The 27,328-nt window shown below is 37.4% G+C and overlaps 2 non-coding genes across 2 annotated transcripts; both read left to right on the top strand.

The window, feature by feature from the left end:
• Nucleotides 1-4,407: 4,407 nt before the first annotated feature.
• Nucleotides 4,408-4,548, top strand: LOC115030980 (small nucleolar RNA SNORA48). Its single transcript, XR_003836573.1, has one exon. It is a non-coding gene; the product is annotated as a small nucleolar RNA SNORA48 (small nucleolar RNA).
• Nucleotides 4,549-22,013: 17,465 nt separating this feature from the next.
• Nucleotides 22,014-22,120, top strand: LOC115030919 (U6 spliceosomal RNA). Its single transcript, XR_003836519.2, has one exon. It is a non-coding gene; the product is annotated as a U6 spliceosomal RNA (small nuclear RNA).
• The last annotated feature ends 5,208 nt before the right edge of the window (nt 22,121-27,328 follow it).

Below are 27,328 nucleotides of genomic sequence, written 5' to 3'. Positions count from 1 at the left end.
AAAAATTATACCACAGGCATACCAAGTAATTAAATTTACATTAATGCTACCAAGAAATGTGAGCAACTTTTCCATGTTGGGAAATACCCCAAAAGGTCACTAGGTCTGAAACTTTCTACTTGTAAGTATAGTAAACAGTTTCCTGACATGACATACACACCACAATGTCTCATTCCAGGAACATTAACATCTGAATTGTTCCCTTGGGGTGAATCATCATTGTGGCAGAAGTGAGGATGTATCAGTGTAAAAATTGTAAATTCCAGTAAAGAATCTGTTATAGTTATAGTCCACACACATTTAGGTTTCATCGAGTGCTCTAAGAAGTCTCTGTTGACCGAGAGATGAAATATCTAGCTGGTATAAGTGGCCTAATATGTGTCAGGTCAAAGTTTAAAATTAGATTTTTTTATCAAGTAAAATGAGCCAGATATATATGGATAAGCATTTCTAAGGTAATATTACCTAGAACATTTAACCTCATAGAAATAGACATACAAATGCTGGGTGCTGGGAATGCAGAGAAAGAAATAACGAGAATTGTGTTATGGGTGCAAATAATGGAGTTTTGAGAATAGATAGTAGCAATATCGGCCAAATAAAGTGAATGAAATTAATGCCACTGGATGCATGTTTACACATGGTCAAAACTAGGGCAGGAGGAGTATCTTAGTGGTGAAATGACCCTGACTACTCTGTCAGAGGACCAGGTTTCAGATTCCATACTGGCTTGAAGCATATATATATATATATATATATATATATATATATATATATATATATATATGAGAGACGGAGACAGAGAGAGAGACACAAACAAACACACACATACATTCACACATGCAGGCAAATATAAACACACACCCACAAAAATAAACACACATGTACACACATACACATGGTTAAAGTTGTGAATTTGATTTTATGCATATTTGACAATCAAGGAAAATAGCCCACATAGGCATGTCCTCCCATCCTCACCCCACCCACCACTCTCTTTCTTTCTCTGTTAAATAACCAGAGCAAGAATACTAAAAACTAAAATAGTTATATTATGATAGTATTTGAATTGATAACAAACTTTATATTTTAGATTTCACAAAACAAAGAATAGTTTATGGAGTGAGTTGAAAAATTAAATCAAGTAGTATCTTAAAAGGCTCTATTAAATAAGATATTGACATTAAAAATTGATGCTAAATAGGAACACATGTGTATGAAGTCCCTAAATATGGAATTATCTTTTCCTCCACATTCTCCTAATTAAAAGAAAATCTATTGCCTTAAGAATGTTTTGTATGCTAATACCAGTCTAAATTTAGAGCTGTGTTTGGCCCCTAGAACTGTTTCTTATGATTCAGCAGTCCTTTTGTGAGTGTGTCGGAGCCCTGCATATTCATTTCCTTCTTACTGTGGATGATTTGACCCCTTTTTCCTACTTTCCTCTCTCTCTCTCCCTTCCTCCCTTCCCACCTCTCCCCACACACCTGACCCCACCTCTGTGATGCTAGAATGACAGGTTTTGTGTCATTATGCTCAACTTTTTTTGTTGTTTGTTTCTATTTTAAAACAAAATAATCCTATAAAGATATATGTATAATTAAGTAGGTAAATAAATTCATTACAGAGTTCTAATCTTTACTTAATATGGAGCACAGAATGTATATGTTACACAGCTAGTCCTCCAGAGTTGAAACAGTTCCTCTCAGGAAGAGGAAGGAAGATTCTAAGACTAAGGAAGATCACAAAACTTACAGGGCTGAAGACAACTATGAAATATAGAATGATCATAGGGAATCTCACCATGCCTCATTCTTTAGGATGCATTTCATGCATGCAGCAGAAAATTGCTGGGAGGAGACTTTGTTAGAGCTGCTTGCAAGTTATATAGGGAGATGTGCAGCTTTCCTGAGACTTGATATACACTGGGATGGACTTGTTCATGTCATAGTTTTCATGAAATGCAAGTGGGTTCACATGTCATTGTATAATTAAAATATTTTATAATATCCAAAGGAGTAACTTAACTAGGAAAATGCTGCAAAGAAACATAAAATGTATTTCTAATGATCTTTTTAAAATCAACTTACCTGTAAAGATTATCCGAGTGTGTACCCACTTTATAAACAGGCTGATAAGTCAACCCCTAAGCAAGCTCACTGCATACTATTTAAATCATTGATTGAGTGATGGACAGTAATAATGATGTTTTTAGTCCAAGTTCCCCAAACAATTAAGTTGTTTTTTTTTTTTCTTTGATGATTACTCTTCTGCCTTACAGCTGCTGTTCTCCCTCCTAAACATTCTCAATGCCTTGATACAGGTCTGAGGTAGGACAGGGTAGTGAGTTCATATCATAAACTAAATGGGAGATATAATTTCAATAATACCATGACTTCAATTACTCCTAAGTTTAGCTTAGACTGTTCTATTTTTGTATGCAAGTGAATGGTTAATTATAAGCAAATCCTCATATTTGATATACATGTTGAATTGCATAATTAAATTTACTTAGATACATTACTCCTAGATTCTATACTGGGTTCTTTGAAAATTTTTACATATGTTTAGTCATTAAATATGAAAATAAAAGGGAATGAATGTGAATTTACACATAAATAATCAACCCTATCCTATCTTTCTATATTTTTGCATGCAATGAATGTAAGCAATTTCTATTCTCAATTTTTCCTTCAAAAGGCATTACTGTATTTGAACATGTGAAAGACTAGAATTGTCCCCCAGGGCAATTACATTTGAATCCAAGTTTTAATGTCTTGTTTTTGTTCTTCTGGCAGTGAAAATATATATAGCAAACAATGAGTAGGTATTTCCATGTGAACAGTTTTTAATTTTTACATTCTGGTGTTCCTTATATATTACATTTACTATGAATGTATTATACAAGCTTAGGTGATTATATTAAATCTGATAAGAATAATTAAACAAAACATCAACTCTTTCAGACGTTAAGCTTATTCTATATGGCCAACTGATTACAAAGCTTCTAATACATTTTCACAAATGACTTTAAATTTGATGCTTGGATTGCACAATTATTTGCTATATGGAATTAACCTATTCACAGTGGCTGAATAGTCCATTCAAATAGTTTTTAAAATGGAGAGAGAATATTATGCATAATAGTTTCAGAGGAAGATACAGACAATTAAGTGTAAATTTTACTTAGTAATTGCTTAAATGCTCAAAGGCTCAGTGACCCAATGAGGAATTAAAAAAATAGATTCATGGGCCTCATATATCTATCTACTAAGCAAGACTTGCTGAAGTACAGTTTAGAAATTTGCATTTCTAGAGAACCTGCCCAGAAGACTGTGATATATAAATGTGTTTGGGAAGCACACAATAATCACTTAATTCTTCTCATTATAAATGTCCAAATGAAAAGATTAAAGGAACCACAATACACTAAGCTGCCCAGAAAAATATGGTAAAGATATCTACTGCATGAAAATCTATTTTCAAAGCATTATTTTTTATACTTGTTTTGTTTTCCTACAAATGCAGAGTGAATTCATTTGGAAATTTCCAGCTCTCCACTTCATTTTGCTGCCTAAGGCACATAGTAAAAATCTATGTTCTGATTCTAGTGGGGTATGCTCGACAGAGCTGGGAGTATTGCCAGACAATAAGAAGAAAGTAAATAGGTTGGAAGAAAAGTAATAAAGGTGAAAGATTGTTAGATTCGTTCAGTAAATGTTCATTGCTAGATATTTTTTTCAGTGATTTTTCTCATTTAAATTTCAGAAAACTGTAAAGGCTATACAGTTCTTAATTGTTAAAGAAAATATTAAGATCATATAGAACTAAGCCACTTGAAGTACATAGGATCTAGAGAAAATATTTAATAGCTATCGAGTTGCCCAGGTTCATGGCCAGGAAATGGACTCTGCACTTTGGATGATCTGTATGTTGAATGGCTTAGCACAGATTCTGGGGAGTAGTTCATATTGAAACAGGGGAACAAATCCCCATAGAGGCCAAAGACCTGAAACTCTAACATATAATTTATTGTATAGCCTTGCCTACTATCATAAGTAAATGAGCTGTCCGTTTCTCTTTTAACCAACTCCAATTCATATTTTGAATCCCTTTTCTCTTTGCTAGTGACTTATAATAACTATCTTAACATTTTCATATTAAATTATTTGTTGTTTTAATAAAAAACTAAACCACTATAAAGAAAACAAAGTTGGGAAGTGCCACAAAATGGGAATCAGAAAAATGAAACAGTTGCAACAAAAAATATGTTGCAAGTAACTACACCAGTAAAATATATCAGCCACATGAAATGATTGAATGTTTACAATAAAAGTCAGAGACCATCCAATGAATATATAACTTAGAGTAAAACATCAGCTTTTACATAGTTTAAAAACATGATGTCCCCACTGGCAATGGGCAAAAAGATACTTTGTTGGTGGTATTCTTATATTGGTCAGGGGCGGAGCAGATGGCAGTCCTTTGTTCATCCTAGCCTGATGCCTGGCTTGGTGGCCAAAGCTGTTTTATGTCTAGGACATATCAAATCAAATCAAATCAAATCCAGTCAGGATGACAGAGTTCTGCCATGTCACACAGTGTGAGCTGGAAAGGATGCCCACAGGTTTATTACCAAGCAGTGCAGCATGGGAGGAAGACAGGCAGACTTATAGACCTGTAGACTTCCATGCCACCCACAGATCTGCCCTCCTATGCTTGACACAGGCAACCATAGATACTCCCTTGTCTGAGGATGTCACCCACGCTCCCACCAGCCACATGGCCAGTCTGCAGCGGGAGCCACCACACTGTGTGAGGGGATGGTGGACAGGGGGGCAAGAAAGACATGTGGGGCAGTGGGAACGTTATGAAGATAGTTGGAACTCAAGAAATGAAGGTAGAAGGGAGTGGCCTGTTGATAGTGGCCAGCCCTTGTTATGGGGGGCATGGTGAAGTCCCAGCCAGATGTGCCTCTGTCATTTGTGTGTCTGGATTTGTGGCTATGTAGCAGCTGGGAATAGGGTCAATGTCTGTGGACCACATGACCCCCCTGGGACCACATGCATGCCCGGGGGCTGTGGAAAATAGGCCCCACCCTTCACTGGCTGCAACTTCACTGTCTAGCCCTACCTCTCACCAGCAGCAACACTCTGGAGAATGGGCCTGAGCTTTGCCCAGGTCAGCTCAGTGGAGTTTTGTGTGAACAGCCCCAAGAGTATAAGTGTGAGAGAGCTGACCTCACCATGGATGTCAGGGTGATGCCACTACTCCTCTTACATTTGGGAAAACTGCCCACAGGGTCATGAGCTCAAGAGAGCTATCCTTGCTCTCACCAGCTGCAGAACTTGGAAGAGTGGGTCTTGTACCTCCCCTAGGCAACACAGTGGAACTGGCCCTGGTGACAAAGGCAAGGGTGAGCCAGCCTGTAGGGTGCGAGAGCAGAAGAGCTGGTCCAGCCGCTCACAGGCTGCAACACTTGGAAGAGTGGGCCCCATTCCTTACAGGTCAACACAGTGGAGGCCTGGGTGCAGGTGAGCCAACTGAAAGGCATGTATGTATTGGTTATAAATGAACACAAATTTGGTTGCAAAAAATTTAAATTAAGGCTACACAGGTTCTGTTCTTTGATTATAAGATTATTATCAAATAATAAAATATATAGTGACTAAATTTATGTGGAAACTTTAACTGAACATATAAACCAAATAAAGATAACAAAATAGTATTTATAATTGGGAGGTAGGTGATCAAAACCAGGAAGGAACCTTCTGCTATTCCTCTGCTAAGTTGAGAGAGTACTAAACTCACTCCTAAAGAGTAATCATTATAATCACAGATCCACACATCGCTCAGCCCTCATCAGTGAAGCATCTATTTGCAGTAGATGTTGATTAACACAGAGACTCACAACTGCTCAACATGCATAAAAAGACCACAGAATATTCACCCCTAAATCAAACATATAACCTATACCACATGTTAGGTAATAGAACAAGTCTACAAACTAGTAGAGATTGGTGACTACAAGGAAATCCTACCTTCTGAACACATCAGGACCGTTCCATGTAAGAATTCACAGCAGTTATGACAAACTGTATGCACAAAACCTGCACATGGCCAAGCAAGACTAAATCCCAGGATGGAGGGGACACTTGGGTATAAAGCCCTCTCTCTCTGTAGCCAAGGAGCTATTGACAGTTATCAGCTGCTGGGAAGGAGGAGGACAGTCTTCTCTAAGAGTAAAACCTTTAATATGTTGTCTGACTCCAGTGGAAGGCCGTGCATCCAGGAGCATTTGGGCAGAACAAATTCACCTTGATGGAAAAATAAATAGGTAAAAAGACACAGAGGTGCATGGGTACATGTAGCTGGTGAAGCTGTGGATCTTGGAGGAGAACCTTCAATTACCATTGTACTAAAACAGCATAATTCTTAATTACACTCTAAATATTTGTCCTTATACCTGAGATAACTTTAGTCCTTATTCCTCACCTAGGAAACTTTTGTTTTCAACAAAGACCATTAGAGAAAGCCACAATCAATCAAAATTTATAGTTGTGAAGAACAATCTCAATTTATATATCTACAATATAATCGCTGCACCTAAAGTTTGGGGTAATTGCAGAAGAGAGGGCAGGAAGGTTGTAAAAGGCAGAGAAACAGGAAGTTCTCTATGAGACTTCGTCTCTTAGGAATGTCAGAGTCAGCACCTCTAAGTGTCACCAAAATGGTTGCCTTAACATAAACTGAATAAGGAAAACAAGACACGTCATACCAAATTATCATCTTTGAAAACATAATACGTAACACACACACACACACACACACACACACATACACTTACGTGTACGTACATGTACATATACATGTATGGATGTAACAACAATAAATGAAAAAAGACATTAATTTGAAAGAGAGTAAGAATGGTGTGTGGGAAGATCTGAAGGGTAGGAAGAGAAAGTACATATAATGTAACTATAATCTCAAAAGTAAAAATGAAAAGCAAAATAATCCCCACCAAAAAAAAACTTTGAAGAGGAATATTATTTTAGTGGAAAAATCTGGTAAGATGCTAATAAACCTATTGTTTAGATAAAAGTTTGGTGGAACTAACAGTCCACTCATTTTGATAAACATACCAAGGCTAGTGAAAAGTTTTTCATGGGAACTTTGTTGGAGAAATTATGCCAGCATTATATTATCTTTGGAACTTATTTTTCACAAATAAAAATTCTTTTAGATAAAAAAGGTGGATATAGATATGAAGCCCTGTGTGCCCTGTGCATTGAAGAAGTGAGGTTTTAAAAAGTGCTAGGAAAGATTACAAAGTTTGAGGTCCCATTCTCCTTTTAGACACTGCAGAAAAAACACAAAACTGAATACAGGTTAAAATGCCTAAGGAGAAAGATTTCAATTATTTGTGTCAGCCCTTCCTTCAATCCTAGGAACTAGAGACAATGTTTTCTGATCACCTCTCCCCTCAGGGAAACAGTGAGGAGACTAGAACAGTTGGCCAACAAAAAGAAGTGATGGGAGATAGCTTGCCATGATGGACATGGCTCAAGGCAAAGCTGAAGATTTTCTTTTGGAGGAAAGAGAGCTGCTGAGTAAGCACCTGTCATGATGGCACTCACAGGGCAGACCAAAGATGAGCACACCATTTCCCTTACAGAAGAGCAGAAAGGGAACAGGCACATTTTAGATGCTTGGCAGCAGCTGGTAACAAGTAGTAGCAGCGCTTCTTGCAGCTGTGGACCTAGAGAGCTCACTGAGTTGCAGATAGCACAGGGAGCAAGGCTTGTGAGTTTCTGATAAGAAGGCAAGCTTCTATATGGCACTGTAATACTAACAATAACAGCAACAAATGATTACAGAAACCCCTAAAATCTTTTGACACAGTAAAGTCCACAACAACAAAAAGCAGTGGTTGCTTTTTCAAAACTAATAGAAACCACTAAAAGCTAAGAAACACAAAGGGAAACAGGAAGATGTCAGGGAATAAAAGGAGCAAAATAAGTTCTCAGAAACTTATCTTAGTTGGCCATCAATGGGAGGAGAGGCCCTTGGTCTTTTGAAGATCATGTGGCCCAGTACAGGGGAATGCCAGGGCCAGGATAAGGGAGTGAGTGGGTTGGGGAGCAGGGCAGGGGGAGGGTATAGGGGACTTTTGGAGAGGACACTAGGAAAGGGGAGAGCATTTGAAATGTAAATGAAGAAAATATCTAATAAAAATAAGAAAAAAGAAATGGAATTATTTTAGCTAACGAAGAATTTAAAATGATGGAGACAATACTCTACAAACTCAGGATGATTGTACAAAATTAAACAAAGGCAGAGATAATTTTTTAAAATTTATTTTTAATCTCTAATCGTTTTTTACAGTACAGACTTCATCCCCCTCCTGGTCTGAACCCTCACTCCCCCTCCACTCCAGACTGTTCTTCATCTTGTATCTCCCTCCCTGTACTTTCCGCTATGCCCCAGCCCTTTCTCCAAAGAATGTCCCCACCCCCACCCCACCTCCATCCCACCAGGTCACCCAACTCCCTGGGGTCTCAAGTCTCTAGAGGGTTAGGTGCATCTTTTCTCTCTGAGGCCAGACAGGCAATCCTCTGTTGTATGTGTGTCAGGGGCCTCATTTAGGCTAATGTATGCTGCCTGGTTGATGGCTCAGTGTTTGAGAGATCTCAGGGGTCCAGGATAGTTGAGACTGCTGGTCTTCCCATGAGGCTGCCCTCCTCCTAAGCTTCTTTCAGCCTTTCCCCAATTCAACCACATGGGTCCCTGGTTTCTGTCCACTCGATGGGGACTAGTGGCTACATCTAACTTTCAGCTGCTTGTTAGGCCTTTCAGAGGGCAGCAATGCTAGGCTCCTATCTGCAAGCATACAACAGTATCAGTAACAGTGTCAGGGCCCCAGACCTCCCATTGACCTTGATCCCAATTTGGGCCAGTCACTGTATCTCCTTTCCCATAGGCTCTTCTCTGTTTTTGTCCTTGCAGTTATTTCAGACCAAAACAATTCTGGGTCACAGTTTTTGACTGTGGGATGGAAACCCAATCCCTCCATTTGCTGCACTGTTTTCTATTGGAGGTGGGCACTACAAGTTTTTCCTCCCCACTTTTGGGTATTTCATCTAAGGTTCCTCCCTTTGAGTCCTGAGATCCTCTCACCTCCCAGGTCTCTAGTATACTCTAAAGAATCCCCTCACCTGCTACCCCCCTGAGGTTGCCTGTTTCCATTCTTTCTGCTGGTCCTCTGGGCTTCAGTCCTGTCCCCTGCCCCCATACCTGACCATGTTCCCCCATGCCTCTCCCTGTCCTCTCTTCCACCCAGGTCCCTCACTCCCTCTGCCCCCTATCACTGCCTTATCCCTCCAAAATGTGACTGAGGCATCCTCACTTGGGTCCTTTGGCTTGTTAACCATGTTGAGTCCTGTGGGTTGTGTCCTGAGTATTCTGTACTTTTTTTGGGGGGGGGGCAATATCCACTTATTAATGAGTATATATCATGCATGTACTTTTGCGTCTGAGTTACCAACTCAGGATGATATTTTCTAGTTCCATCCATTTGCCTGCAAACTCATAATGCCATTATTCTTAACAGCTGTATAGTATTCCACTATGCAAATGAAACACATTTTCTGTATCTGTTCTTTTATTGTGGGAAATCTGGGTTGTTTCCAGCTTCTGGCTATCACAAATGTGACCATTACAAACATAGTGGAACATGTGCCTCTGTGACACAGTGGGGCATATTTTGGGTATATGCCCAAGAGTGGTGTAGCTGGGTCTTCCAGTAGATTTATTTCCAGTTTTCTGAGGAACTTCCAGATTGATTTCCATAGTAGTTGTACCAGCTTGCAATTCCACCATCAATGAAGGAGTGTTCCTCTTTCTCCAGATCCTCTATAGCATGTGCTGTCACCTAAAGTTTTGATCTTAGCCATACTGATTGGTGAGAGGTGGAATCTCAGGGTCATTTTAATTTGCATTTTCCTAATAACTAAGGACTTCGAACATTTCTTTAAGTTCTTCTCAGCCCTATGAGATTCCTCTGTTGTGAATTGTCTGGTTGGTTTCATATGCCATTTCTTGATTGGGTTCTTAGGTTTTTTGGTGGTTAGTTTCTTGAGTTCTTTATATATTTTGTATATTACCCCTCTATCAGATGTGGGGTTAGTGAAGTTTTTTTTCCCAAGCTCTAGGTTACCACCTGACATCAAGCTATACTATAGAGCAATAGTGGTAAAACAGCATGGTATTGGTGCATAGACAGGTTGATCAACAGAGTAGAATTTAAGACCCATAAATAAAACCACACACTACGGACACTTAATTTTTGACAAAGCAGCCAAAAATACACAATGGAAAAAAAAAAAGACAAGCATCTTCAATAAGTGGTGCTGCGCTAGCTGGCAGTCTGTAGGTAGAAAAATAAAAATAGATACATATTTGTCAATTTGCACAAAGCTCAGTCCAAGTGGATCAAGGACATCAACATAAAACTAGATACACTGAATCTAATAGAAGAGAAAGTGGGAAAGAGCCTTGAACTCATTGGCACAGGGGGAAATTTCCTAAACAGAACTTCAATGACTCATGCTCTAAGATCAAGAATTGATAAATGGAACCTCATGAAGCTGGAAAGCTTCTGTAAGGCAAAGGACATAGTCAGTAGAACAAACCAGCAACCTACAGAATGGGTGATAATATTTTTTAAAGAGATCAACATAGAGATCCCAGAGATGAAGAATATAATGGCTAAACTGAACTCTTTTTAAAGATTTTTATTTTACATTCATTGGTATCTTGCTTACAGGTATGTTTGTGTGAGGGTGTCAGATCTCGGAGTTAGAGACAATTGTGTGCTGCCATGTGGGTGCTGAGAATTGAACTTGGGTCCTCTGAAAGAGCAGTCAATGCCCTTAACTACTGAGCCTGAGCCATCTCTCCAGGCCCTAAGCTTCACTCTTTATTAGGAATCTAGAATGACAAACTTGAGAAAATAGAAGAAGTAATTAAAAATCTTAAAGACAAGCCAGATAAATTTTACATTTAGATTTTATATTAAAAAGTGAGGTATTATCAAGAAGAACAGTATATGTATTATGACAATACCAGAAAGAGTTGATAAAGAGGAAATAAAAATAATCAAGAAGAAAGTAAGACCCAGTTAGCACAATTAATTTAGAAAAAACAATAGAATGCAAGATGAAAAGGAAGCAAAACTATCCCTATTTGTGAATGACAAGACCTTACATATAGAAGCAGTAAAGATTCCATGAAACATCTAGTAAGTCCAATAAAGAAATTAACTGGTACACACACACATACACTTACACAAATCTACTGTGTTTCTATATACTAATCTCACTTGTGATAACATCAAAAGGGATTACTTTGGAATAAACTATTACTTATTAAAAAACTTTAACAGATTACTGAAAGAAACCGAAGAAGGCAGAAGTAAACTTGACAACATCTCACATTTATAGAATTGAAGACATTATTGTTAAGATTACAATCCTCTATATTCACAGATATAATTCTATCAAAAACCCAACAATAATTTTTGAAGAAAAGGAAAATTCCTAAGATGCATATGTATTTAAATAGAATTTCATATAACAAAAGCAATTTAATGGGACTCAAAAGATGGCTCAGTGGTTAAAAGCACTTGCTGTTTGTTCTTCCAGAAGACCTTGAGTCCAGTTCTCAGCACCAACACAACAGTTCACCACTGCCTGGAACTTTCTGTTCTGACCTCTTTTTCTCTTTTGCAGGATTCTTCATTCACACGGATGCATAAAGTCACACAGGCACGCAGATACACACATAAAAGAGTGATACATAAATAAATAGCTTTTATAAAAGAACAAAGCAGGAGCATCCATATTTTCTGATACTGAAATATTTTACAAAACCTCAAGAGTGTGTTACTGTCATGAAGTCTGACAAATGCAATGATGCTTACAGAGCAGAGAAGTCAAAAATAAGCCTGTACCCACACTCACAGCATCCTTAACACACACTGTGTGTGGGGGGTGTGAGTTTATATTACAAAGACCCAGATGTATGCTAATTCAAAATAGTTTTAAAGCTGAAATGTAAGTTCTGATGTTATGCATTTAGAAAGCAAAAGAAGATCAGCTTCTTACAGGTGTCTTGCCAGAGTCCTCGGTTTTGATATCAAAAGCACAGGCTTTTGGAAAATAAAATTGAAGCTAACCAGACTCCATTGAGCTAAAATGGCTCTGCACAGGAAAGAAATGACTTGTAGAGTGAAAAGACAACTCACAAGAGTGGAATCATTTGCAAACCACATAACTCATAAGGTACTAAGAGCCAGAATGTGTGTGTGAAAACCCCTACTACTCAAAACCAACACAGCACACTATTAGTAATAGGTATATTAGAAATTTTACAAAGGAAGTCTACAAGTGGTCAGAAAATACACAAGAAAATGTTGAACACTACTCATCAACAAACAGCCAATGAAGACTATAATATCTTTCTCACAATTCTTGGGATGTCTATTTCCCCAAAGACAGCTTTCTTAGGTTTTTGTTTTTTGTTTTGTGGGTTTTTTTTTAAATAAAAGAGAAATTGTTGGCAAAGTTTGATAAATGGTATTTCTCAAAACTGATAGAACTATCATATAAAACAGCAGTGACTCATTAGGATATTTATACAAAAGTTTAAAATCAAGATTACACAATGTTTTCATTTCAACATTCATTGCAATATTAGTCATAAATTCTAGACATGGGAAAACCCTACATGTTCATCACTTTACGAATCCAGTGGGAAATTTGCATAACAGACAATGAGATTTTATTCATCAGTAAAATGAAGGAAGGACTTTCATATGCTGCAACGGTTAAGGACATTACACTAAGTGAAATAAGCTTGCCATCAATAGACATACACCTCAAGGCAGTTACATCAGCTGACTATGGCCATCAAACTCATAAAAGCAGAATAGGGAGTGATGGTTGCCAGGTACTAATGGGAAGAGCAAATGGGAAGTTACTGCTCAGTGGGTACAGAGTTGTCATGGAGGATGAAAATCTATAAAGATTTTCATTTGGTATGATATTATATGTATAGTGAAAAATGCCATAGTATATATTTAAAAATTGTTAAGTCTAGATCTCATGTGATTTTTTTTAAATCATAAAATATGAAAAAATGTACCAGTGTTCTCAAATCTGATACTAAGCATAGAGAGCATTCTTATAATTATGTTTTATATATTTATCTTTACATAATGTTTCCTATGAAGCACAGTATGGCAGTGATGATATTGTCTCAGTGTAATGACATTATTCTTAGCATTGTCCCACAGTAGGAACATTCAGAACTATCCTTTCTCCTAGTAGTCTCTCTCTCTCTGTCTCTCTCTCCTCTCTCTCCCCTCCCCCTCCATTTCCCTCCCTTCCCCCTCCCTGTATGTCTTCCTATCTTTAATTATTTTTAATTATGGTTTGATCACTTTTCCTCCCTTCCTCTCCCTTCAAATGCTCTGATATACCTTTCCCCACTGTCCTCCAAATCACAGCCTCTTAAAAAACACCGAATTGTTATTTCATGCATGAAAGTGCAAAATAAGGGAAGGAATAAGAACTTAGAAAAGAAGATTAAATTGAACCAGTGCAAGAGTGGTCTTGGCTGACCATAAGGATCCAGTTTGAAATGGTGTGCAGCCCAATAGCAAAAGGGAGAAACAAGTCAGAGCCACTGTCACTACTCTAATTTGTTAGTATGCAGCACAGGGCCCAGAGGCAGAGCTGTGAAAATGGAAGGACCAGGCATGAGAAATGAAAAAACCAGCCTTGACAAAGTTAATGCTTTAATGATTATAGAGAATGGAAAAACAGATAAACAAGTATGATTGAAATGTCAAGTCAAGGTGCAAGCTTGGCGAGCGCACTGACAGAAAGGAGCATGACGAAAGGTGATTTATTTTGACAAAAAATAATGGTTGGATCTAGCAGCATTGGCAAATGTGCTTTCAAGGTTGAGTGGGAGATTTTAACACTGATCCACATTCCATTCCCGCAAAATCACCTTCAGGTTTAATCTGAACTAGTCATATGTTTGGTGTTTAAATGAAATGACACATTATTAGCTTTTTATTCTCCTATGTGCTGCTTTTTACTGAGTCTCACAAAGGGTGTCACATCTAGTCTAATTTCAATTAATACATAGTGTAGAAATGTCCAGAGAGATGTTGAGGTGCCAAAAGGAACCTTCATGGCTGAAGGCAGATTAGCTATTCTATCTTAAAGATATCAACCACCTATCATCCTCATGACTTCAGGTAAGACCTGTTATCCTCCCAGACCCGACTAGCCTTCTCTGTAGAATGTTGAAATTCTTCTTGAAAAACAGAACCTCTACATTAGGCATTACTCTATACCCGGACCAACTGGTATTCAGGAAAGTAGTTAAATGTGTCTATATAGAACTTCTTTCAACATCTGTATGCCCCGATGGGTATAAGATACCTTAAGTATAATTAATAACGTTTTACATTTTAACTCCCTTCATGATAGCAATCATTTGTTCAGAAAGCATGTCTCAGGTATTACAGTTAGAACTTTAATTAAAACATATAATCTTCTGTATTATTGTAATGTGATTATTTTTACTTTCACATTATCAATACAGAGAACCAGGTTCAGTTTATATTACTTGCTAGAAATGATTCAGCTGACAGGAAACTGCAGCAGAATACCCAGGTCTATTAACTGCACCTGCATAACTATTGTGCTTATTAAACTATGACTGACTTAGCACATTCACATCATATATGGAAAACAGATCAAAGTGTGACCTATGGGTCTCACTCAAAGCAATGAGCCCCAAAAATATTATTATTTTTTGATTATTTTGAATATTTTCATTATGATTACTTTATATTGTGTACACTTTGAAGAAGAATCATTTCCAAGTTCACCCACATTTATTTGCTTTGTTTCAACAATGTATATAATTCTAAATTTCTTAGTGATTCTAGCTTATCACTGTTAGCACACATGATTAAATTAGACAAAAGGGTTGATGCATGTGATATATATTATATAACAATCTATCCTCTGGACCTGAATCAAGCAATGATCTTCTTTCTCTGCTTTCTCTTTTTTCACTCCTGTTTTTCCCTTTTCAACGTTGTTTTAATCTACTGCTTTGTTTTGGTTCACTGAGAAGAGAACCCTATGTGTGCTTTAGGGTGTTTTTAATCCTCCATGAAATAAGCCATTTGGACTCTGTTGCACATCATTGCTGCTCAAATGGCCTTTTCACTCCTCTCTAAACTCATACTTCAATATCTCAGGTAAGTTTAAGTTTGAAAGAGCTTGTTTCACACGAGAAAAAAATATATAAATGAAATAGAACTGAGTCCTGCCAAGGCTAAACACTCACAGTGTTTGAGAAGGCTGTTCTTAAGAACTCCAAGTTAACTAGTCAGTAAGGTGTACTAAAGGGTGTCTTATTTGGACAAGGTCAATATTTCAGTCAGATTCAATCCAACATCAGCCCATCTACTATGAAAGCAATATATATTGAAGATAAAAGGAAAACAACCATTTAGAGAAATATCACAATCAACTATATTGTTTGAAAATCAAACTTCAGGAAATAAAAATCTGTAAAATTATTTTGACTGATACGAAGACATAATATAAAAAAAAAATCTGTATCTGAAGAGATGGCCCAGTAGCTAAGAGATATTGCTCCTACAGAGGACCAAAATTCGGTTCTCAGAACCTATGTCAGGTGGCTTACAACTGCCTGTAACTACAGCTCTAGAAAGCACAATGTGCTGTGCTGGTCTTTGAAGCCACTCCCATACATATTGCATTCATTCATTAACACAGACACACACATGCTCAAATAGACACGCATACATATATAAAACACACTACACACACACACACACACACATACATACATACACACAAATACAGCTAAAAATGAGTCTACTAACAAAAAATCTTGAGAAACCTGTCTACAGACACTTAAGAAACTCACGCCTAACTACAGATGGCTTTTGTTTCACTTTTTATCAGGCCATTCTGTGTTGTTCCAAGCCCTAGCCAGTGCTACATGCACACACACATGCACACACACACACACGCACACACACACACGCACACACACACACGCACACACACACATGCACACACACACACGCACACACACACACACACATGTGCACACACAGAGGAAGGAGGATGAGAAGGTATGCACTGATATTTTATTCACTTTAGATAATCTAGTCCCACAGTCTATATGATGCGTAAGTATTACCTTCCTTTGACTACAACTTATTTAACATTTACTACTGAGTAAAAATAATATTTATATGTGGATAAATGGGTAGCTTTTCGATTTGTAAACAGCACACACACTTTGGAGGTGATTATGATTCTGAAAGAAGAAAGTCCAGTTACTATTGTAGTTAAAAAAAACTTGGTGTTTATTTTTCTCAATTTCTACCACTATTCTTAAAAAAACAACAACAAAAAAAAAGCACCTAGCACTTTATGTGCACCAAGAACAATGGATTTACAGAGTAGAAGAGTTTTAACGTCATCAAGAACTCTATCTGTTTTTTTGTTGTTCAGAGGAGGTGTCATATTTCAATTTAATTGCTGAGCATTTTCAGTGAGCTATTTATAATCAGAGGGGCAACTTAAAAACCCATGTGTTTGCAGTAGGTGTTGCTGTGTTACAACTGGATGTCACCTAAAATACATCATAAGTAAAGGATTTCTATTTTGGATTAATGTAGATTATAAATAACATATTTTTAAATACATTCTTCAGTAAAGTTCTGAAAATTAAAGAATCTTTAAGATAATTGTCAAGGTCTATAGATTTTAAAGAAGTTCTGAAATTTTAGAAAGCATACCCACTGAAAAGTTTATCACCTTGCTTAAAGATTTTTACTATAAATCACTTTTAGGCAAATGTTAAAGTGTCCAGCATAGATAATTGGTTATTCTGAAATCCAAAGGAAGAGGTTAACCTTTTTATTTTTAATTACTTCTATTTTTTTACAGTCCGGTCATTACCCTCCTCCCAGGATACACAGAAAAAAAGAAGAAAAAAGCATTAGCAAAGTCCAGTATAGCTCAAAGTCAGTTCTCAGGGAAATGAACACAAGGCAGGATTTAAAGCATCTGGGGAGTGAGAACCTTCTCCCTAAAGGGTCTAAGGATACTGAAAGGGCTAATTATTTTGATGAACCACAGTAATTTTATGCAAGCTGCAAGGATAAAAATATTGGGGGAGGGGCTATATGGATACAACAGTTATCAAAACACAACAGTGGCAGACTTGTGTTACATGCTTCAGAGTTAACCAACGATCTTCTTATTCTTGGGACTTTTAACCAAGATAGTAAACTTGATTAAGACTTGGTTAAGACCACCACACTGGATCCTCCAGTAGTACTATTTCCAATTTTCAGAGGAACTGCCAGACTGATTTCCAGAGTAGTTGTACAAGCTTGCAATCCTACCAGCAATGGAGGAGTGTTCCACTTTCTCCACATTCTCACAAGCATCTGCTGTCAACTGAATTTTTGATCTTAACCATTCTGACTGGAGTGAGGTGGAATCTCAAGGTTGTTTTGATTTGCATTTCCCTGATGTTGAACACTTTTTTCAGGTGCTTCTTAGCCCTTTGGTATTCTTCACATGAGAATTCTTTGTTTAGCTCTGTACCCCATTTTTAATGGGGTTATTTGAATTTCTGGAGTCCAGCTTCTTGAGCTCTTTGTATATATTGGACATTATTAGTCCCCTATCAGATTTAGGATTGGTAAAAATCCTTTCCTAACTTGTTGGTGGCCTTTTTGTCTTATTGACAGTGTCTTTTGCCTTACAGAAGCTTTGCAATTTCATGAGGTCCCATTTGTCAATTCTTTTTTTTTTAATTGGATATTTATTTCATTTACATTTCCAATGTTATCCCAAAAGTCCCCCACACGCTCCCCCACCCACTCCACCACCCACCCACTCCCCAACTCACCCACTCCCACTTCTTGGCCCTGTTGTTCCCCTGTACTGAGGCATATAAAGTTTGCAGTACCAATGGGCCTCTCTTTCCACTGATGGCCAACTAGGCCACCTTCTGATTCTTGATCTTACAGCACAAGGCATTGCTGTTCTGTTTAGGAATTTTTCCCCAGTGCCCATATCTTTGAGGCTTTCCCCCACTTTTGCCTCTATAAATTTCAGTGCCTTTGGTTTTATGTATTATTCTTTGATCCATTTAGACTTGAGCTTTGTACAAGGAGATAAGAATGGATCAATTCACATTCTTCTACATGATATCCGCCAGTTGTGCCAGCACCATTTGTTGAAAATGCTGGGTTTTTTTTCCCCACTGGATGGTTTTAGCTCCCTTGTCTAAGATTAAGTGACCATAGGTGTGAGAATTCATTTCTGGGTCTTCAATTCTACCTCTCCTGGGCATATACCCAGAAGAAGTACCAACTGGTAATAAGGACACATGTTCCACTATGTTCATAGCAGCCTTATTTATAATAGCCAGAAGCTGGAAAGAACCCAGATGTCCCTCAACAGAGAAATGGATACAGAAAATGTGGTACATTTACACAATGGAGTACTACTCTGCTATTAAAAACAATGAATTTATGAAATTCTTGGGCAAATGGATGTATATGGAGAATATCATCCTTAGTGAGGTAACCCAATCACAAAATAAGTCACTTGATATACACTCACTGATAAGTGGATATTAGCCCAGAAACTTAGAATACCCAAGATGCAATTTGCAAAACACAAGAAAATCAAGAAGAAGGAAGACCAAAATGTGGATACTTCATTCCTCCCTAGAATAGGGAACAAAATACCCATGGAAGGAGTTATAGAGACAAAGTTTGGAGCTAAGACAAAAGGATGGACCATCCAGAGACTACCCCACCCAGGAATCCATCCCACAATCAGCCACCAAACCCAGACACTATTGCATATGGCAGCAAGATTTTGCTGAAAGGACCCTGATATAGCTGTCTCTTGTGAGGCTATGCCAGTGCCTGGCAAACACAGAAGTGGATGATCACAGTCATCTATAGGATGGAACACAGGGCCCCCAATGGAGGAGCTAGAGAAAGTACCCAAGGAGCTGAAGGTATCTGCAACCCTATAGGTAGAACAACAATATGAACTAACCATGACCCCCAGAGCTCATGTCTCTAGCTGCATATGTAGCAGAAGATGGCCTAGTCAGCCATCATTGGGAAGAGAGGCCCCTTGGTCTTGCAAACTTTATATGCCCCAGTACAGGGGAATGCCAAGGCCAAGAAGTGGGAGTGGGTGGGTAGGGGAGCAGGGTTGGGGGAGGGTATAGGGAACTTTCGGGATAACATTTGAAATGTAAATAAAAATAATATCTAATAAAAAAATAAGGCAAAAAAAATCACTACACTGAAAGTATATAGATTTTGGAGCTGGAAAGCAGGTCTGAAGACCTGATATGGCAGGCACAAGTGTTCAGTTCACCTCATGTGGCAACAAGTATCCCATTAAGAAGTAACCCTTCTTAAGCAGGGGTCAGCCAGGATTTTCTTCTTGAAGAATAACAGCAGTTAGTATTTCATCCTTACAGACAGAGCACAAATCTCTGGGAAGAGGAAGTTGAGAGTAGAGAACAAGCATGCAGAGCACAGGGCACTAGAGAGGGGAGAGAGCTGACAGTGAGAGAACTACAGCAACAGAGAAGTTTGCATGCTTGGTCAATATAGCGACATGCATGTTGATGACAAGACTCCACTGCGACTGCTTTGTTAATCCTAAGACATGCATGTTGAGGATTAGACTCCATGAAGCTAAGCAGAGTTCAGCTTCTGGAGGCTTTTGTAAAATAGTTTCTAGACAGAAAATAATGCTAGAATTTTTTGGAATCTGGAAAAAAAAACATTTAGGGATTGAGCTAAGACTCCAGATCAGCCACAGTATAAGAGATTGCTAGACACGCATGGATCCATAAATGAATACCTCATTAGTCCTGTGTCAGGAAACATCTAAAAACTCCCACAATGCATGAATCTAACCCAGAATAAGTTAGCTATCATCTACCATAATACACTCTTCAAAAGGAGATAAGACCAGAGACTGAGAAGTCATTGACTCATAAAGTTCATGGTGGTGGGTCATGGGAGCAAATTTATAATGGGCAATGTTGAGAACAGTAAGAGGACATTAGTTTTGAAGTGTGCCTAGTGCCATGTTGTAGGAAGAACAGAAACCACTATGAGAATGCATCAAATCTCCATGGCCTCTTTGGGTAGAAAATGGGTCAGGCCATTGAACCTCCTTGTTTTATATGCCAAGAAGAAATGTATCATGTGGAAAAGGATACACTGATGGAATATTTGGAGAATATGTAAAAGTCTGTTCCTGGAACCAAAATGTTCTTTGCCTAGAATGAGAAGGAGGGAAAAGGGGCTAGCCTGAAGCCCTTCTTTAAAACTTACTAATGAGTAATAACCACTGCTTTGTTACAAAACAGGGGTCACATGGCTTTTAGTATGTAGCATAATTTAACTCAAGCAGTAGAATTCAGACCATGAATGGCTAACAATGTTTTTGTTGGAAAGTCCTGGTTTAAGTAAAAATTGATTTGTAATAAGTGGATATTGTCTTTCTTTTAATATAATAATTCCAGTTGAATAAACGTTATCACTGGTCTCCCTTTCTCAAGATAGTACTGGACTTAATTAGCAATGTTTACCTCCCACAAAGATTGTGTTTTCTTTCTACAAAGATGGAAGTTATGCCACCAAAAAGCCTATTAAATGCTTTTAAACTTTGATTTATATAACTGGAAATACGAATGTTTTTGAACATTGAGAAAATTCTCTCACTGTCTTGGAAACAAAAGGAGGAAACCTGTGTTTTAGTTTGTGTTCTCTGGCATCTTACAGGCGATAGTTAAACACCAGGAAACAACTGTCTACTATTAACATTATCAATACAATTAGAATCCCCTATGCCAAAAGATGGTGCCATTACCTACTGAAAGGCATTTTGCTATGGCTTATGAATTACCTTTCTTCAGAGTTTATATTTTATCTATGCTGACCATGACTATCATTACACAGCCTGGTCAAAGCAATATACAGAGCTTTTAGCCAAGTACATTTATCCCATCCTTTATATCACAACCACTAAACCTACACCAAAAATCCATAAATTATAGATATAAGAGAATATTATATACTTCTGTGTATACAGGTGTATGTAGTTCTAGGAATTGAACCACAAATTTTGCCAGGACTGAGCAAGTTCCCCAACATTGAACTATAGTTCCAATCCAAGGCAGAGTGTTATGAGGTTAATGAAGTTTATGCTTCACTTTAAACAACCCTTTCTTAATATTTTCATTTGTGATTTTGTGCTTTTTCTCTTTCAACTCAGGACCCCAAAGAGACTGGTACCAGCATCATTACTATAAACTAGAAATTATATTCTTAGTAAAAAAATATTTCTACGAAATTCTCTATCTTCCCCTGGGATTGTTATACTCACAGCCTCTATTTCAAAAACCTAAGAACTATTATACTATCACAATGCTAAAAGCATAAAGTATTATTAAGGAAAAAAATTGTAACAATTTACATCTTCAAGATAAATTGTGACTCAAATCTGATGTACACATGGATATAAACTCAGCTAGAATAAGAAAGAGATGTCATTAAAGAAAAATATAATTCATAAATGAAAGAACCAAATATCAGGAAAAGAATATTCTGAAATAGCGGTTATACTTATAGGTCATGACCCCATTGGGGATCAAATGACCCTTTCACAGGGGCCACATATCATATATTCTATATATATCATATCTTTACATTATGATTCATAACAGTCGCAGAATTACAGTTATGAAACAGCAACAAAAATGATTTTATGGTTGGAGTAACCATGACTATATTTAAAAAATTGAGCATTAGAAACTTTAGAACTGTGGTTGCTTCAGCAGTACATGTACTAAAATTGGAATAATACAGAGCAAATTAGTAGTGTTCCTGTGCAAGGATGAACGGCAAACTCATAAAGGACTCCTCATTTTTTCTTGGAATATTGCCCGACCAATCCCTTGCCAGTCTGGTCTACCTATAGCACAGTCAGCAGAGTAGGGTCCCTTGACCTGCATTGTCTGGTTCACAACTTACTCTGTCTTCCCAAGAAGTCCTGCTGTCATCAAGATCATCCAGACAACACCAGTAAACAACAGATGCCTATGGGACAGTGTAAGACCACAATCAACAAGAGCCAGGGCAATATGGTACCACCAGAGCTCAGCAACCATGCTAAAGCAAGTCCTAGATATCCTAATGAAACTGAAGCACAAGAAGATGATCACAAATCCAGACTCATAATGTGATAGAGATCTTTAAAGGTTAGTAAATCTTTTAACGAAGTACAGGGAAATATATTCAAATAGGTGAAATCATTAAAACAGGAAGCAAATAAATATAAAGAAGTACAGAAAAATGAAATCACACAGGCAAAGTCTATGAGTAAAACTATCCAAGACCTGATAATAGGAATAGAAGCAAAACAGAAAACAAAAATAAAACACACAATACACACACACTGAGGCAACTTTGAGATAGAAAACCTAGGAAAGAGAACAGGAACTACAGACATAAGCATCACCAACAGAATACATAAAGGAAGACAGAATCTCAGGCATTGAAGATGCAATAGGAGAAATTGATATATCTGTGAAAGTTAAATGCTAAAGGGAAAATGTTTCTAACACAAAACATCTGGGGCATATGGAATACTATGACAATACCAAACCTAAGAATAGTAGAAATAGAAGGAGGAGGAGATTCTCAGCTCTAAGGGCCAGAAACATTTTCAATAAAATCACAGAAGAACATTTCCCTAACCTAAAGAAAAAGATACCTATAAATATACAAGCTTACAGAACACTGAATAGACTGGACCAGAAAAGAAAATCCTCTTGCCACACAATAATCAAAATACTAAATGTACAAAACAAAGAAAGAATATCAAATGCTGCAAGAAAAAAGGCCAAGTAACCTGTAAAGTCAGACCTGTCAGAATTATACGCAATGTCTCATCAGAGAAGGGCCTGGGCAGATGTCTTGCAGACCCTAAGTGACCACAAATGTAGATATCTACTGAATATGCAAACTTGTGCCTCAATACCTAGTTATACCACTCCTGGGCATAAACCCAAAACATGCTCTATGATTCCACAAGGACACTTGCTCGACTATGTTCATAGCAGCTTTATTCATAAGAGTTGGAAACCAGAAACAACCTAGATGTTCCTCAACTGATGAATGGGTAAAAAATGTAGTTCAATTACACAATGGAATACTATTCAACTATTAAAAACAAGGACATCATGAATTTTGCTTGCAAATGGATGGAACTAAAACATATTATCCTAAGTGAGGTACTGGGATGGAGAGGGTTGATATTGGGATACAAAGTAAATACATTAATTAAAATAAAGGAGGGAGGGAGGAAGGGAGGGAGGGAGAGAGAGAGAGAGAGAGAGACAGAGAGAGAGAGAGAGACAGAGACAGACAGAGAGAGAGAGAGAGAGAGAGAGAGAGAGAGAGAGAGAGAGAGAGAGAGAACCACTGTTCTAAGATGACTTGACAGGCCAAACTAGCTCTATTTCATACCTGTTCTGCTTTCTAGCACAGAGATTAAAAGAGATCCTTGTTCCCACTCATTACATGCAGTGATACCAGTACCAGTTTGGGTTGTGCATTGCAAAGGCAGGTATGTGGAAATCTGTTAGAAATCAGTAGTGTATGTACCTTACTGCTTTCTTTAGAAAAGTTAGCACTTTTCCACAAGTATCATACATAGGAGGTTCAGTTTTGTCTCTAGCATAAAAAAGGCTCAATATCTTGAGTATATCAATAGTAACTGGGAAAACTTCATGACTATGTGCATGTATCCACAGAAACTGAACATATGTTAAATTTTAAGCATATTTTCAATGGCTTGAATATGCTGTCTCTGTTAGGACTAAATTATGGTGATTCTGATGGTTTCAGGTGTTGTGATCACTGAGTAATTCTCATTTATCACTCATGGCCCCAATTCAAAATGAGGTATCAAATCCATTTGATCCTTGCCTAAGTTACCTCTTGAAATACATTAGGGGCCAGATGTTCACTTTACATTACATCATGGCAGATAATCTCTTAGGGGTTCACTTAATTATAGTTTTATGCCAAATATTTTCCTAGTCTTCTAGGTTTAATAGAAAAAAAGCTTGGGAATTAGAATCTGGTCTATACATATTCCTCTATTACAATGTGCCCTTTAACAAATTATTTTCTTCATCCTGTTCAAGCTCAAGCCATTAGGCACAGGGGTAATGACAAAGAATGGTCTACTGGTTGGTAAAATCTACATCACTCATCACAGTTGATCAAGCCCTGGTCATCTATGAATTAAAAAAAAACACAGGTAGGTCTTCTTTCTTTAGCATATATCTATAGGTTTATCTATATCTATTTTTGAACTAAAAAAAAAAAGAAAGAAGGAAATTGGCTACAAACCATGTATTCTATGGATTCAAGTCACAGAACTAGAAGAATATATATATAGAGAGAGACTATACTGGTTTGTGCTCATGGCCATCTGTAAAATTAAATATTCTCCACATTTGTTATTCTGAGAAAAGTGTTGATTGGACTTGAGTATTTTCCCATCAGTTTTATCTAGAGAAAAAGCTGTGACTATATTCTATTTTATAAGCAATAATTTCTAAACCTAACACATCTTATAACAAATTCTCAAATCTAATCCAACATGACATTCAATGATGTTTAGAAAATAAGTATTTTCTAAAATAAAAGAGAAACTTCATACTTTCCTACCAAGTATATTTTCCCTTTTGAAAGAATCCACAAAAGTCTACATTTTTACATTTTTTTCCTTCCATTGTCTAAGCTGTCTAAAAGGAGCAATCATGGAGATGCTTTGAAGACAAGGAAATTGTAGGTTTAAAGCACATACAGCTGATTTTACTATTAAACCTGCCTAATTCTATGCAGCCTCCACATGTTCTTGCTTAGTCCTTCTTTATAGCAATTTTCTTGTGAAGTAATTGTCTAGGTCTGTTTTCTTCCTCCAGATAAATTCACCTCATTATTCACAATTGATACTGTGGACAGTGAGGCAACCAGGGGTAGAAAACTTCCTCATGCCCTCCGTACCCATTACATCCATATTCATGTATGTTACCTGTTTTATATGCTAAGGCTTTGAAACTGTCAAAGTGGCAAGTGTATTTTCATACAGGTTCAAACTAATGTGTAAAGCAATAACGATAATCTGGAAAATAGTTTTCTCCAGCTTTTTAATCAAGTAGCATTTCTCAAACTTTTAATGTTATAGTTTGGAAGGATGGCTTAGGAAATAAAGCATTTACCATCACAATTGACAAATCAGAGTTAATTCCCGTATGGTAGAGGGAGGAAATTAACTCTCAAGAATTTTTCTTTGACTTGCACACATGTACACACATACACACACACACACAGAGATGCACACAGACACACAGACAGATGCACGTGCACAAGGAGGTAGGATATACAAAATAACAAACATAAATGTTGATGTTCTTTGGGGAGAGAGTGATAAAAGATTTAGGACTACTTTTTCTGAAAATGTTCATATTTCACATATTTTAATAGTGAAGAGTTTGAAGGTCAGAGTCACCAGCTCCCTGAAGGAAAATGTACACTTTTTCTTTTTGTTTCATTTTTTTTTCAGGGAAATCTGGGGAGAATGGTTTTATCAACCTTATGAAAGTGTGGAAATTCCAGAAAGGACTGTAAACTGAAAAAGGAACAATGCCTGGTACAGAGTGATCAGTCATTGGTGTTGGCGCTCATCGTGGTCATCATGGTCACACTACACAAGCAGGCATGGCAGCATGAGAACATGTCCAAGCCAGAAAAAGCAAGGCTTTTAGTCACACAGAAACTATACCCAGTCTCTGAACATACAAATGACTAAAGCCTGTTATTAAACAACATCTGCCCACATACAGGACTGACCTTCATCATTTCAATATGTTCCCATTGGAATGTTTACATTAGAAGATGCAGGCTTCTGGTAAAAATACATTCACAATCTGTTCTGAAGAAGAACAATGCTTTCTCTTTCTAAATTTCTTTAGTAATTAAAAAAAACTTTCCTGGGAATATAAGACAAATACATTTTTAGAAGTTTTGTGAGAACTGTAAGCAGAGCTATGCTCTATAATTTCGATGAGACTAAATTTAAAGCTGTCTTAGTCAAAGGAAAAAGGAAAATTAGTTTTTGTTTTATTTTTTGTTTGTTTATGTTTTGATCACACCAAACATAGATTTATTAAAGAAAAGTAACAAAGAACTCCAGTGCATGGGAGGTATTCCAAGGGAGAGTGCCAGAAAACTAGTTCACATAATGAACAGCTTGGGTTTCTATTAGTCCAGGCAATACGATTGCTTTTCAAGTTACTTCAAAGCAGCAGTAAATGTGAACTTCATCAATTCTTTTAAAAATGGGGCTGGGGTGGGATTTACTTCATGTTGTGGGATGCTGAGAATGGCATGTAGAAATCAGAAGACTGTGTGTAGAAGTTGGTTCTTTCCACCCACTCTGTAGGTTTCAGAGATGGAACTTAGGTTATCAGCCTTGGCAGCAAGTTCCCTTACCAGCTGATCCATCTCAATGTCCACAGTCTTTGTGTGTGTGTGTGTGTGTGTGTGTGTATTCAATAGGAAAGCATATGGTAGGTATGACATTGCTTTGTAAATGCTGCCACACATATCACACTCCACTCCCCCATAATGCCTCCTGGGAGGACACTCCTTGATGAAAAATTAAGCTGCATCACTTTCTTTTTGCAAAATAGAGAGATGAGAATGACAATGAATGCACTGTGCATTCCTGGCTAACATAATTTGCTCTTAACTGTCACTTTAATTATTCTTGCATTAGGAGCATACCTCCCAGGCAAATTTTACGAAGATTTTAATAATCCATTTCATAAAGTTTCATTGTAGACACCAAGAAAATATTGATACAAAAAGGATGAGCACAATGTTTTAAAAATATATGAAACACATTTATGCAAGAGTAGGTAAGCTCTTGAAAACAGAACTCAGCATATTTTGGTGTCCTACATACATGAAATAGGGGCAATGCTTCTTCTACTTAATCCCTATTCGTTGTCATGGGAAGGGAGAACTGAGGCTGAAAGCTAGGAACTTCAAGGATATCTG

Source organism: Mus caroli, unplaced genomic scaffold (genome assembly GCF_978045245.1).
Source record: "Mus caroli unplaced genomic scaffold, Mus_caroli_1 scaffold_6, whole genome shotgun sequence".
NCBI lineage: Eukaryota > Metazoa > Chordata > Mammalia > Rodentia > Muridae > Mus > Mus caroli.
This window is presented reverse-complemented; position numbering and strand designations above follow the sequence as displayed.